This window comes from Peromyscus eremicus, chromosome 19, assembly GCF_949786415.1.
Source record: "Peromyscus eremicus chromosome 19, PerEre_H2_v1, whole genome shotgun sequence".
Lineage (NCBI taxonomy): Eukaryota > Metazoa > Chordata > Mammalia > Rodentia > Cricetidae > Peromyscus > Peromyscus eremicus.
This window is the reverse complement of record NC_081435.1, coordinates 12,693,556-12,709,333: the sequence shown is the minus strand read 5'-3', so window position 1 is coordinate 12,709,333 and position 15,778 is coordinate 12,693,556. Positions and strand designations below refer to the sequence as shown.

The following is a 15,778-nucleotide window of genomic DNA, read 5'->3' as shown; positions in this document are numbered from 1 at the left end:
GGAGATTAGGCCCTGCACCTCACCTGGGTAGCACAATAGAGCCAATCCTGTTGGCAGAGGTGTGGGTGAGCTAGCCTCAAAGTTATGAGAATAGAAGAGCTGTCCTCATTACTCATCTGTCATGTGGAGCATGGGCAGAGAAGAGATGCCCACCTTCACCCATCAATTCCTGAGGTAGGCGGGAGAGCTGTCTCTGCCTCTCATCAGTTGCAGCACTCAGGAGAGTGGCCCCTACACCATGCCTGGGCAATACAGTTGAGCTGGCCCTGAAGGTGTATGTGTAGGAGATCCCACCCAAGGACATGAAAAGCAGGAGAATTGGCAACTGTCCCCGCCCCTTGCTCATTGATGCAAGAAGTGAACTCACCAGGGCAATGCAGGAAAGCTCACCCTGGTGGTGAGGACAAGGAAGAACTGGCAGGCTGACCAACCTTGCAACTACCTAGGCCCAGAGCCAGGGTTATGAGTTGGCCCAAACCAATATCACCCCACCTACGATGTACTGGAGCATGTGAAAGGACCAGTCCTGCAGACCCAAAGCTTCAGGAACTCCAAAATACAGGGCAACATCAGGATTACCAAGAAGAGTCCTAGTGAGGGCCCAGCATGCATAGTGTGGCAAAAATCAGAGGCCTTGAACCAGACCAATGACTCTTTGCAATGCATACTTATAAGTACAGATGTAAGGAAACAAGAGTTTACTGGGTGACTCACTGTCACACTACAGCTCCCATGAAGAGATTGATTTGTCTTTTTTTTTTCTCTTAAATTTTATTTTCTTTTATTTTGGGGGGAGATTGCAAGGGCAGAGGGCAGATACAAAGGGATGGGGAAATGAATGGGATGGAGATGTATGATATGAAATACACAAAATAAATAAGAACAAAGAAGGTTAAGAAAAAGAGTGTGTCTTCTCAGAGATTGTAAATTCAACCAAGTTTGTGAAGAAATGTTACCAATACAAGCCCCCAGCTTCCTGTATGATTTCTAACTTAGAAAAAGTGCTTACAATATTTAATAAAATCTCAGCAAATTAGAACTCAGCTGATTTTATTTAGATCAATTTGAGTAAATCAGCTTTGTTGAACTTCAATCTCTAGCTGCTTTCAAAGGTTAGAACATGTGCAATTTAGTAGAATTGTTTGTTTTAGCTAATAATTTCATGTTCAGAAAGCAAAAGAAACATTTTTATTTCTTCATAAATTTCTGCAGAAACATAGATTATACACATTTGTATGTGGAACAAACTTAGATCTAGATGAAAAGAGGGGTAAGTTATTTATTCAAACATCAAAAATAGAATATAGTTTTCTTGGGACTTTAATATGATAATTTCATAGTACTATTGATTCATTCATAGATTGAAGTGAAAAAATTCAGGTATTTTATAATGTAATTCTTGCCTAGAAAGAAGTTTGAAAATTATCAAGTGCATCTTATGTAACTAAGAACTGCCATGTGAATGTGGTTGAACTCTGAAATGTACTGGCTATGGACCAGTGTGGATTTGACCGGGCCAAAAGAAAAAAATAACTGTGAAAGAAATTGTGAGAGGCAGGAATACCATTTTGTACCTGCTGAGAAATATTGCTGAGGAAGAATATCAAATTGTGAGGATTTATTCAGTATACAGTTAACTATGGACAGATCTTAGTCAGGATGCTCATGAGGGATCAGAATATGCTGTCAGAACAGGAAAACAGATGTGCTCACAGGACAAAAGCCAAAGACATATTGCTAGTATGAATGAACTCAAGGATTCCATATGGTAAGAAGTATGCAACAACGAAAGAAGAATTAAACACAAGACCCAAACATATTTGAATGTTCAATGTAAGAAAATAAAAACACCACAACTATTTTGTCATCTCTTATATCCACGTCTAGTAAAATAAGAATTCTTCCTAACAAGGGTAGAGACAACAACCAGGAAGGACTTGATCCTAGTGTGAAGAATAGCTTCTCAGATGGAGAATTCAGCGTAATGGCGGCTTCACCTTGCTTACACTTCTCTTTCCTCCGAGAGTGAGAACTGGGACAGTCCACGTTCTGTATGACACTTCTATTAGGTTTGTGTCTCAGGACATATTGATTATGGGAGAAAAGCCGATGAAGTGTGGTGGGAGTTGGGTGGTTTGTGGTCCAGTTAATGACCACATGAGTAAACAGAGTGACTCACACTGAAGTTCCAGCTCTGCTTTTCCCCCTGTGTGACGGTGACACATTCTGTTCTTGTTAACTCTTGTTCTGCTGGCTGCTGTGACGAGGCTCTGAAGAGGGAGGAAGGGTATCAGGGCTGAAAACAAGAAAACTCTGCTCTTGTTTGTAACCAGATATGTGACTATCCTTTAAAGAGTTACTTGTCTTTGACAACAAAGTAAGTATTTCCAGCAAATTTATTCTTGCCTCTTCAATGTATGATGACTTCAGATTCCCATGTTCAACAGCAGTGGGATGATGGGGACCAAAAGCTGAGATGTTTATTTAAAAAACACAGAGATTTTTTGAAGTCAGATACTCTTAGAAATGAAAAAGAAATTATCAAAATAATCAAAATGTGTAATTTTCCAAGGTAGCCACCTTATCAATGCACTGGAAATAGCAGGAATTTATGGTCTCATGTTTCTGGAGGCTTAGAGTTAAAACCAAGGTGTTGGCAGTATTGACTCTTTTTCTGAGAGCTATGTGGGAAGAGTCCTGTCCAAGCCTCTCACCCAGTTCCTGGCAATCATTGCCACTCCATGACATCATAATTCTAATGATCTCATGTTAGTGTCAGTGGATATGGTAAACAGCATAGTCACAGAATTTGGTAATTTCTGAGGTCAAAGGTGAGCTAGAGAAATGTCTTGATTTTAGTGATAGACAAAGTGATTCAAAATAAGAAAGCAGTTAGGGCAAGGGAATAAGAGAGATAAAAAAAATACATTTCAATAGGTCAGACAAGTGCAGTGTCAAATTTAAGTTTCACAAAATACCAATAATCTTTGAGCAAGATGAATCTTCAAAGTTGGAAAATACAAGATATATAAAAAGATGTCTCTACCAGGTCTATGCTAGGGGAATGCCAGAGAACTCCAAAGAAAGAAAATAATGTCCAATGTACTCAAAGAGAAAACATACTATTCCAGATCATTTAAGTGAACAGGTGACTTACTTTTCAAGAGACACAACAGAAAGGACACAACATCAAAGGCTTGACAAGAAATTAGAGGGCAGAGTGAGACATTTTGTGTGAAAGTTGAAAAGTCTTTGCGTTTAATGCAGAGTCACCGAAAAATATTGTTAGGGATGTATTGTAGGTACAAGGAACGGAGAGACCTCAAAAGGAACTGTGAGGATGTCTGAGGAAATGGTGAGCATCGGAATTAGACAACGAGGAACTAAGGAAAAGGTGGTGGCGATGTTATAAACAAAAATTAACTTTTAAGTAGAAGATGACTTTAAAGCACTTAGAGCTGAGATACTATTTATTTTAGGCTTTATTAAATGCTAACATTAGACAGTAATTTTTTATTTTCTTTTTTGGCTTCTGAAGTAGTACATCTCACTGATTTTCAGTCTTCATTATATTAAAAAAGTATTTCAAAGGACCAATTTGGCTACATGGCAAACATCTCTGATACAAAATATTTTTATTTTTTATTTTCTACTTCCCTAATTTTTCAGTTTTATTATTAAATAATTCATTTTTCTTTTTAGTTTAAAATTAGAAAATTTGGTCAGGAAGATATGAATGAGAGTCTTAGAAATTTATTGAATCTGTTGTTGGGGAATATTATTTTAAGTTATGTTACTTTTGCTTACGTTGCATTTCTTTAACTCTGTGAAGCTGTGTTACTGTGCCTGAATAAAACTCAATGGTCTAATAAAGAACTGAACAGCCAATAGCAAGGCGGGAGAAAGGATAGGCGGGACTGGCAGGCAGAGAGAACGTATAGAGGGAGAAATCTGGGAGGAAAAAAGAAAAGATGGAGAAGTGAGGAGATGGAGAAGGAGGACATCAGGGGCCAGCCACCCAGCTACACAACCAGCAAGCCACAGAGTAAGAGTAAGATTTATGGAAGTAAGAGAAGGGGAAAAGTCCAGAGGCAAAAGGTAGACAGGATAATTTAAGACAAGGAAAGTTGGCTAGAAACTAAGCCAAGCTAAGCCTGGGAATTCATAGGTAATCATAAGCCTCTGTGAGTGAATTTATTTGTGAACTGGGTGGTGGGCCCCTCAAAAGACCAAAAGCCCCTAATGACATTAATCTATTTTATAGTATAATATATGCATAGTTTTTATAAATAGTTCATATGGCCCCAAGAACTGTGGGAATTCTGTACTTGTGAGGTTGAGGCTAAATATGTGCTTATTGAGTCACTTGTGTAATGTCAGATTAGGTATTGTATTTCTATAGTAAAAGGTAGCAAAGTTAGGCCAGACTTAAGTCAAAGATGTAATTAACTTCCTATCACTATTTGTCAACTATTGGATACGATTCTGTGAAGATTTGGTTTGTATAATAAAAGTTATAATGCTGTGGTCCAAGGCTCTGAATCAACCTAAGCAGACACAAGAGGCTACACACACACACACACACACACACACGCACACTTGATGAATATGACAGAACAGACTCAGGAGCTGAACTGAGACCCCGAATGTTCATTTCATCAAGTATTTAAGCACAAACCCACAAACATTTGTTACAAGTTACAGTTACATTTTTCCACCAATCAGGATTCAAGGAGTAGAGGCTTTCCCTAGGTGTTCCATCTCTGCCAACTGACATAGAATGTAAGCTTTTCAGTCCAACCAATCAGATTCATCTGTTCTTTCTGTTGTTAGGAACAGTCATAATGTTTCTAGAGAACTAAAGATGCATAACAACTATTTCTATGATTTAAGAAGGAGGTGGATCAGCTATTGGGAGGTTCTCAGCTCCACCAGGATGTGGGAACCTGAACTTTGATTCACCCTAGAGGTAATATGGAGTCTGAAGTCAAAAATAGCAGTACTTAAGACAAGGTACTTTTTGTCTGTTCCCAAAAATATTATGGTGACATACAAGTTTACAATCATGTCTCGTGTTTGTATAGTAACTGTTTTATCCAAAATGATATAATTAACAGTGGACTAATCTGTGTGATAACTATTATGCTAACACTTATTACTGTGTTTTAATTTTAACCTGTGACCTGATATTTGTTAGATCACCTGCCACAATCTTAGTTGGACTTAAGGTTTTTATATGTCATACTCACTTTCAACTTTAATATTTTTATGTAAATAAACACCATACAGTCACTCACATAAATCTTGGATATATAAACCTAATCCAGTGCTCTGGAATTTGTAGTTCTGGGTCACTATTTAATGATTATTTGTAGAGCATTTAAGAGATACATAAAATCATATCGCCATTTGTTCTGTTACACTGTCTCATTATGAGAAACTATTTCAATCTCTATCCAAAGAGTGTATTTTCATGTGATATCTTACAGATGGCCTTTCGCCATCCTTCCCAAGAGATAACCATTCTCAGCTCTTGTAATTATGGTGAGTGAGGATCAGTCCATCTGTTTGTAGAGACCCTGATTCCCAGTGGAAGTTGTCGTTAATAAATCTGAGTTCCTGCCAAAACAAGAGATGTTGAAATGTATTTGGATACTATCTATATACAATTGATCCAATGTACATACAAATATATCTTCATCTACTATTTGAGTTGTAACTTAGACAACAATCTTCCAGTATGAAGAAATGCAATGAGGCCACAGAAAGTGGGAGGTGATACCTGGAAGTGCACCTCAAGTCCTGTGCGTGTCTCCTGCATTCAGTTACATCATAGTCTAGGTGACGTTTGAGAAATATAGTTTGAGTGGCATATAGAAATAAATATTTTGAACTCAGTTTAAAGTATTTAATGTTACATATTTTTATATTGATTTGTTTCTAAATTGGGGTATGTGATGGGGATTCTTGATTGTCAGCTTGTCTACATCTGGAATTAACTAAAACACAAGTGTCTGGGTTCACCTGTGAGGTATTTTTTTCTTAATTAAATCATTTGACGTAGGAAGACTCACTTTTAACCCAGATATTTGAGGTGGGAAGAGCCACCTTTAATCTGGGCCACACCTTGTTGGCAGCCTAGATGAAGGACATCCAAAGCTTTCTCTTTACCTGCTGTTCTTGCTCTCGATGGCAAGTCCATTCCTTCAAGAGCAGTAGAGCCTGTTTCTTCAGGATTCTAGCATATACTGAAGGCCAGCTGAGACATTCAGCCTTGTGGACTGAACAGCTACTGGATTCGTGGAACTTCTGTTGGTACACAACCATTGTTGAACTAGCTAGACCACATCCTATAAGCCATTTAAATAAATCCCTGTGTGTGTGCGTGTGTGTGTGTGTGTGTGTGTGTGTGTGTGAATATATATTTCTTCCTCTACACACACACACACACACACACACACACACACACACTTTCATATACACACATATATTTATATCTCAGGATACATTAATTTAAAAATACTGGCTGATAAGGGTTGAAGATTTAGCTAGCTCAGTGGTAGAGCACTTGCCTAGTAAGCACAAGGCCCTGGGTTTGGTCCTCAGCTCCGGAAAAAAAAAATACTGGCTGGCTTCTTACAGATCTTCAAGTGGTTTTTTGTCTTGATTTTTTATTTTTTTCTTCTAACTTTGTTAAGGATGATATTGGCATTTTGAAGAAGATTCCATTGATTATATGGGTCACTTTAGGACCCATATAATTATAGGAAGCTTTAACAATATTCTTTCAGTCCATGGTCACAGAGAGGTTTCAATTTATTTGTGTCATCTTAAGTTGCTTTCATTGAACACTAGATTTCATTATGGACACCTTTCATCTTGAAGGTTAAATTTGTTCCTGGTGTTGTTATTTTTGTAGCTTTTGAAAATACGTTTGTTCTCTTAACTTCCCCAGTTAGCTCACTGTCATGCCTTAGAAATGCTCCTGTTTGTATGTTTCATTTGTATCATTCAGCGTTACTAAGTAGTTTATTAGTTACAACAGTATTTTGGTAGTGTTTTCTCAGGACATGAGGTCATGTCATTATCAGCAAAGACAGTTTGACTTCTTCTCAATTTTTTTTCTGTTGTGTATCCTCTCTTGGCAGAACTCCCAGTACTACATTTAATAAAATGATGAAAATGGGCATCCTTCTCTTTGCCTAGATTTTAGTGTAAAAGGTTTCCATTTCTCTTTATTCACTGTGTTCCTCCTGTTCTTCTCATCTGGCTTTTGCTATGTTGAAATTCATGTTCTTCACCAATTTACTGAGGTAGAATATGTTTTCCAATATAAGATCAGACATAAGAGGGAAAATTCAATATATAGTTTGGTAAACAAAGTTTTTGTCGATAGAAATATAGAAATATCTCCAAGGTTCTAAAATCATGCTTTTCATATAGTAGATGCTTATTATTTGCTGAACAAGTCCATGTTAAAGTCCAAATGCCATTGCTCAAGATTTGGGTACATCCTTCCTTTGTATTAATGCATAAGAAATATGGTTTTCTCATTTGCTTTTATTCATTAGTCTATGCAAACACCAAACTGTGCATTACATTAAGATCATGAGTATTGAATTCATACATAAATTCTCTACAGGGGAAACATTCATTTTCATTGAACTATTAAGCAGTCATACATTTTTTCAATATATAAAATGACTATAAGTCAGGAATGGCTAACTATTTCATTATAGCTTAAACCTTACAAGGCTGAATTTTTCTCCTAATCATCTGAGGTAAGCTTTCTTTCTTTAATTTTTTTGTAGTGTTGTGGCTACTCTTCTAGATGGGTCAGATTCAGTTCCCAGCTCCCACCTGGTGACTCACAATTGTCTGTAACTCTAGTTTCAGGGAATCTGATACCTTCTTATGGCTTCCCTGAGCACCAGACATGCATGTGGTGCACATATGTATATGCAGGTTAAATACTCATATACCTAGGAGCAAAACATCATTTAAAGTCTATAATTAAAAAAGAAATACACTGTGCATAAAATAGCTAATGTAATCACCATCATATTCTGTTAAAATTACAAATAAAAATGATGAGATGCCTTTATTAAATGGAGATGCTACTTATTAGATGTACAGAAATCCAAACCATCCACTGTAAGTGATGGGGAGTGTGTGGAGCAACAATAATGCCCATCCAAGGTGGTGGGAACGCAACACAGTTCATCCACTGTACAAGAGAGTTCTATAGCTTCTAAAAAGACTAATATACATTACTATACCACAATCCTTGCTATTTACTGGAATATGCTAAAACTGAAACACACAAAAATCTCCGAGTAAATCCTTATATCAACTTTATTAAAAAATAGTCAAAATTTGGAAGGCACAAGCCATCCTTTAGCAGGTGAATGGGTAAATCAACTAGTACATTCAAATACATATTTTTCAGCAATAAGATGAAATGGGACTGCTGAGCTATGAAAAAGCATAAGCAATGTTAAACACACGCTGCTAAGTAAAAGTAACCAATTTGTCAAGGGCTTTTCCAGCATCTAATGAGTTGATCATGACATTACCTGGATGGAGAGGCAGGACAGCCCGGAGACTAGGATAGAACCAAACCTGACTGGAAAGCAAAAGTCAATGAAATTATTCCTAATGATATGCAGCTATACTCATAGATCAGTGCCTAGCCCGATTGTCATCAGAGGGGTGTCATCCAGCCCCTGATGGGAGCATATGCAGAGACCCACAGCAAAACCCTAGGAGGAGCCAGAGGAACCACACAAAAGAAGAGAGGAAGGATTGTTGGAGTCAGAGGTGTTGAAGACACCACTAGAGCACAGCCCACAGAATCAACTAAGCAGTTCTCACAAGGGCTCACACAGACTGAAGTGACAAACAATGAACCCTGTGTGGGTCTGAGCTATGTCCACTGCATGTAACTTATGGCTGTGTAGCTTGGTGTTCTTTGGGGACTCCTAACAGTGAGAGTGGTGCCTGTGCTCGGGACCCTTTCCATCATACTGGGTTGCCTCTTCCAGCCTTGATATAAGGGTTTGTGCCTGTTCATATTGTAACTTGTTAGGCTATGTTCTGTAGATATCCCTGGGAGATCTGCTCTTGTTGTTGTTGTTGTTGTTGTTGTTGTTGTTGTTGTTGTTAAGGGAAACAGGAGTAGATCCGGTGATGGGGGGGGGAGTGGTGGGAGGATTGGGAGGAGTGGAGAGAGGGGAAAGTGTGGTCAGGATATAATATATGAAGAATAATAAAAGAAAAAAGAAAAAGAAACCAATCTGGGAAAGCTATAAACTATATGCTTCCAAATATAAAGAGCTCTGTGGAGAAAATAAAAACAGTATCAGTTGGGAAGAAAGGTTAAAAATAGGAGACCTGAGTAGGAAGTCACAAGAATTTTTAGGCCCCAGAAACTATTTTGTATCACATTGTAGCAGCAGCTATGTATCATTACACAGTAGTCACAATCTTTGACTACTCTGATTGGGTAGTTTTTTTGATTTTTGTTTTGTTTATTTTTAGAGTCACAATACCAACGTTTTTCAGAAAACCAAGAGAAATAAAGCCTTGTGTTAGAGAAATTTATAGAAGCCAGTTACTGTTCTAGTTGAGGAGAGTCTTATGAAAGGTGTAAAAATGATGTGTGGCTAATATTTTCAGAGAAAAAGAGTAAAAATATTGACTGCAGAAAAAAAGGGGCAGTGGCTAAAGCTTTGGCAATTGTGCTACTTGCAAAACGTTTTTCTTTGGAATACCACATGATAGCTTTGGATTCGAATGCCAAGAGTACATGCTAAGATGGCAGTAGTGAAGGTTTAAAAAAGACCTGTGTACTGTCATAGCTCCAATGTGATTTGGACATTATTCTGCAGATAAAGATGGAAGTTAGGAGGTAAACATGGTAATGGATGTTTACTCAATCTCCTAATTTCTAGACCTAATATATTTCTTTTGTTTTTATGTTTTAATAATTAAACAAGTTACTCAAATAAATTGGGAACTTTAGACTTTATGCTACTGAAAATAAGTGTGTGTGTGTGTGTGTGTGTGTGTGTGTGTGTGTGTGTGTGTGTAATGAGGTTAGACAAGAATGTCTGCTGTCTTGTTCTATGATGCTCCACCCAATTCTGTGTGATAGGGCCTCTCACTGAACCTAAGCTGAAAGCCAGCAAGTTTCCTTGATCCTCCTGCCCCACCCCACCCCCACAGCATTGGTTTATAGGCACTTGTGCAGCTTTGAGGGTCCTTTAGAATGTGTACTAGAGATTTGGACTCAGGTCCTTTTTATCCACTGACCCATCTCCAGATGGAGAACGGAAAGGTATACTGTGCTCTTTCAGTGGATTTGGCGGCAGTTAGCAGAATGGATTATGGATAAACGAAGATATCATGTAGAACACTCATTTGGTAGTAAACACCTCAGATAGGGTTAGTGGTACTGGAAATGAAAAGTAGATTGGCATGAATTGTGTTTGAAAAGTCAATCTGATGTCACAGTGCACAAGAAACTGGTCTTTAAAGATTATGTGCCAAAGTGTAAGGAACCGAGTTTGGGGTTACTATTTCAATGTTTTACTATGCTGCTTTGGATAATGTTGGATCTTAAACTAAGCCCATGCTACGTTTGCAAATAAACAGTACTCTAAAGAAAACAAGGAGGCTTTTGAGAGAATGTTAGAACTTTACTCTCAACAATGGCATAAGGAAAAAGAAAGACAGTGATGCTGAGATTGGCTTGGGTGTCAGCACAATAATAGCAAAAGGACAATGACAGATAGTCCTGGTGGTGCATGCCTGGAGTCCTGTCACTGGACAGTGGAGGCAGGATCAGGAGGAGTCCAAGGTCAGCCTAGGCGACACATACTGTGATTGTGTTCAACCCATGTTACATGAGACCCTGTCTCTGAAACAAGCAGCGGACACTAACAAAAATAGATGTCAGAAGAAATTTAATCTAGTGCATAGCAATACGTTCATCTTGTAAATATTGAAACATTTTTTTAAATCACATTCATTGAAAATTTTCTAACAGAGGAGTCTCAGTAAAGGGTTAGAAATCCAGACCAGCCAAAGTGGATGAGCAATGAATATTTCACAAAGTCACCTTCTTGGTAGGGTGAAAAAGATGATTTTTAACTTTTTATTGAAAATTTTCATACAATATATTTTATCATGTTTTTCCCTTCTCCAATTCCTCACATATTCTCTGTATTTCCCTACCTGTCCAACTTCATGCTCTTTTCCTATCTCTTTAAAAACAAACACACAAAAATAAAGAAACATTCACACAAAACCTACACAAAAATCACAAAAATGAGTGTCGGTGAACAAGCAAAACAACAACAACAACAACAAACCAAAAACCAAAAGACAATTCAAATAAAGCAAAATGAAATGAAAAGTCTACAAAAATACCAGTTGAGTTGGTTTTGTGTTGGCCTGGGGCCTGTCCTTAAGTGAGGTTAATATACCCAGTGAGACTCCAATGGAGAAAATTAATTTTTCCTTTGCCAGTGGACTATCAATTGGAGATAGTTTCTTGCTCAGAGACGGGAGTCCTGTGTCTGTGTCCTTCTGTCAGTGCTGGAACTTTATGTGGCTTGAACCTGTAAAGCCCTGTGCATGCTGCCATAGTCTCTGAGTTTATAGATGCATGAGTCCTGATGTGTCTGGAAGACACTGTTTTCTTAGAGTCCATCCATCACCTCTGGCTCTTAGAACCTTTCCCCTTCCTCTTCCACAGAGCTCCTGGAGCCTAGGGGTGAGGGCTTTGATGAAGATATTCCATTTAGGACTGAGTGCTCTAAAGGCTCTCACTCTTTGCACAGTGTCTAGTTGTGGGTTTTAGTGTTTGTTCCCATTTGCTGCAAGAAGAAGCTTCTTTGATGATGGCTGAGTGAGGCACTGACCTATGGATGTAGCAGAATATCATCAGAAGTCATTTTTATTTAACAGAATAATGGTATTAAGTTTTCCCCTAGGCCCATGACCTATCTAGCCTCAGGTTCTTGGCCACATTAGCAGTTTCAGGTATGACTTCCATCTCATCCAGTGGGCCTTAAATCCAATAAAAACATGGTTGGTTTATTCGCTCCTGGAACATTTGTGCCACTATTGGATTACCAGTATATCTTGCAGACAGGTCACTGCTGTATGTCGCAGGAATTGTAGCTGGGAATTATTATTATATGGAACTTACCTTTCTCCTCCTGCAGCATCCAGTGCCACGAACACTAATCTGTATTGGTGATGGTTCTAGTTAGGCACCAAATGACTTGTCTTCCGTGGCATATGTAAGTGTCCTCTTCAGCAACAGGGCCTTACCATCAGATTGTGAAGAGAAACCAGTGGCCTTGGCAATAGCCTGTGATATTTGGGAGCCTCCACGGGGACCATTGGGCCAATGACTCAACAAGATACAATGCACACTGGCACCGAAGGTTTTACTTGGTGGCATGTCTAGTTGGCACACTGTCTTCACTAATGTTTGGTGACTCAATTTAGATTCCTCATATATGTAGATCTTTTAGGAAGCTTCTGCAGTAGTAGGCTTCCAGTGACTTTTCAAATGGCCTTTAGGGTTAGTTGTTTCTCTCCATATTCCTTTCTTTGCCCATCTCCCCTCCTCCCTTATTTCCCCTAAGGAAAAGAAATCTTACAATATACTTATATTCCAGGACTGAGATCTTTTATTGGGCATGTTAATTTGCAGCTGCGTGATAGCCAAAGCAGTGGGGGAAAAATTCACCTGTAGGTAGCTAACAGCTTTTGAGTATTACTCAAAGCTGTCTTTGACCTACTTTATAACTTGGCCAGGTAGCTAATGATTCATTGGCATTTTAGCTGTTCTAGAGGAAAAAACTGAAATATTCCTATGTATATTGGATATAAAAAACAATGTCAACAGAGATATCATTGCCTTTTAATTTTTTAAAAAAAGATTTAATTATCACGTTATATTCTATATGAATGAGCGTTTTACCTGTATGTATATATGTGCAGATGTGCACACCTGGTGCCTTGAGATGTCAGAAGAGAGTGTCAGATGCCCTGGAACTGGAGTTACAGAAGGCTGTGAGCAATCTGCAGGAACAAGTGCTCTTAACTCCTGAGCCATCTCTTCACCCTCATCACCACCTTCTTAACAATGGCCTGTAACTGTCAAGACCCTAGATCAACAACAGTGGTAGATGGAGTGATCACTTTGTCTTGGCAGCTGTAGTAATTAGTCCTTGGTTAACGTGAGTGGGTTTATAATGACCTTGTAAGTGCACCCCAAGGTTTCTTTCCAAGGGTGTTTCCTGAAAGTTTAACTGAGGAGGGTGGACTCAGCTTGAATGGAGTTGACACTCCACCATGTGCTGGGTCCTGAACTGAATATAAAGGAAAAGGCAAGCTGAGCACCAGCATTCATCACACTAGGATTCCTGACAGCAATGATGCAAAGTGACCAACCAGCCATGGTCTGTTCCTGCTGTCATGGCTTTCTCTCCACAGTGGACTGTGGCCTCACACTGAAAGAAACTCTCTCATCCCAAGTTGCTTTTGTCAGGTCTTTGGTCACAACAGTAAGAAAAGTAAGTAATGTCACTTGCATTCAGTAGGTAGGGAGCAGGTGAGAATGGATGCCTGCATTTGGGATTGCTCCTGTTTGTGAAATTTGCATATGAAGTTTGCTGCTGCTGTGCTGCTACACTATGTCCTGAATTTACAAAGGTAGAAGAGGGAAACAGAATGGTTTGCTGAAGGATGAACATAATATAGCTTACAAAAGAGTGAAGTGTGTAGAGGGTGAAGTGGTTCATATTCAGGACAAATAGATTTACTAGTGTAACATTCCCATCACGCATTCTTCATATTTAGGTTAAATGGGAACATGATGACAGGTATGCAGGGAGAAAAATCCATGTTAAGTGCCTGCGTATCTGCTCATTTTTTCATGTGCATTAGCAATTATGAAACTATCTTACAGGGGTCTGGCATTGCTTAAATATGTTGTAAAACTGAAAGTGCAGCCATGTCTTGGCAAAGCGTTCAGAGCTATATTTCAAAGCAAGAGGAAAATAACACTTCCCAAGATAAAACAGACCATCTTGCATCAAAGGCCAGGAAGATTTCTAAACAAAGCGACATTTTTCAGCAATGAAGATATTTTACAAATATGTATGATTATTTCTCATAACTTTGTCAAGCCTGACTTTAAACTTAAAGAAAAACATTTTCCTCTACAAAAGAGCTGTTGACTGTCATGTGTTAGGCACACGGTGTAAAAATTATCATATCTCTGCTCTGAGTAGGAGGAGGGTATTGTGATCTTTTGAAGCAGAGGGAGAAGGCCTCTCTGACCTTCACTTCTCAGTGAAGTGGGACCTCAGTCATAACTCGAGTACTTTAATCATGTTCTTAGGAAGGTGACTGCTACTTAAGCAAAGACAACAAAGTTTGATAAGTTAAGATAATGTAAACTCTCTTGAAGACTCAAAGAGAACTTTGTACAAAATAAATTTTCATGGAACACAGTGGGAGGAAAAGTGTTGGGGTCTGGGAAGAGTATGTTTCCTCCTCATTGTAGGCTTCTGTAGGAGGCTTGGAATGCTTCCTTCTGCAGAAACAGTCCATTCCTTTCTCTGAAAATCACATTTCTAAAAATAAAAAAAAAAAATTGTCATTTATCTACCGTGCCCTTGCTTACACAAGATGCCTTTCTGTAGCATCAATGTTTTGTAGCCTCTCCTCTCAATTTCAAATTCAGAAAGGGGACTTTAACCCGATTAGTAGTAGTTATGGGGTATCTATTGTATTGAGGTTACTCAGTGTAGACTTTGGTGGAGATGATTCTCTGTGAATCAGATACGAGCAGGCTGACACCTCTACTGTAGCCAAAAGATGAAAACAATAACGGTAATTATCTATGAGAGCCATATGAAATTCTCTGGCATGAAGTCCTAAGTGTGATTTAATAACTTTCTTATTTGGCCCAATACCAGGAGAAAGATTGGAGGAATCCTGGAAGGCAGTTTCTATGGTTCTCCATCACATTTTCAAGCCTTGTGGGCAGAGATGCTGACAGCCTTTGCTCCTGTCCTCTCAAGGATAACAGTAGGGCTGTCTGCCCACGGCTGTCAGGCCAGAGGTAGCTTCTCTCTTCAGAACAAAAGGCTGGCTTGTTCATTGCTCAACTTTATAAAAATTATCTCCCTATAGAGTCAAAGTTTTGATGTTTCTTTGCTGCTACATATCTCATTAAGTGTCTGTATGTGGAGTTTTTCTTTTGGGACCACTGGCTCCCAAGTAACCACACAGAGACTTACTATTATTTATAAATGCTCAGCCAATAGCTCAGGCTTGTTACTAGCTAACTCTTAACATTTTAAACCAACCCATATTTCTTATCTATGCTCTGCCACGTGGTGGTACCTTTTTTCAGCATGGCATGTTTAGCTCCTGCTTACTCTGCTTCTGGCTCACGAATCCTGAGACTTCACCCTTCTTCTTCCCAGCATCCTCCTAGTCTGGCCCTCCTGCCCAATCTCTTCCTGTCCAGCTATAGGCCAGTCAGTTCTTCATTAACCAATGAGAGTGATACATATTTACAGTATACAAGGATTGTTCCACAGTACGTATCCAGGTGTCATTTGGCTTTCCTCTGGCTTGGTGAGAACTGGGGCTTGGAGTACTATACATATTAGATATTTTGGCTACTGTTATCCCTGTAATGCAATCAGTGGTCTTCACAATCCAGGGCAGTGGTATGCTCTTC

At 38.8% G+C, this 15,778-nt stretch overlaps 1 protein-coding gene across 5 annotated transcripts in view; it reads left to right on the top strand.

Moving 5' to 3' along the window:
- Nol4 (nucleolar protein 4) overlaps nt 1-15,778 on the top strand; it is a 330,361-nt gene that overhangs the window by 25,650 nt on the left and 288,933 nt on the right. Inside the window, exon 1 of one of the 5 annotated variants that reach the window (XM_059246748.1) lies at nt 4,845-4,969. The exons of 3 other annotated variants lie outside the window; for them this stretch is intronic. The gene's annotated coding sequence lies outside the window, so the exon portion shown is untranslated. Of the gene's footprint in view, nt 1-4,844; nt 5,014-15,778 lie in introns of those variants that run through there. One more of the 5 variants, XM_059246749.1, reaches the window with a different exon arrangement.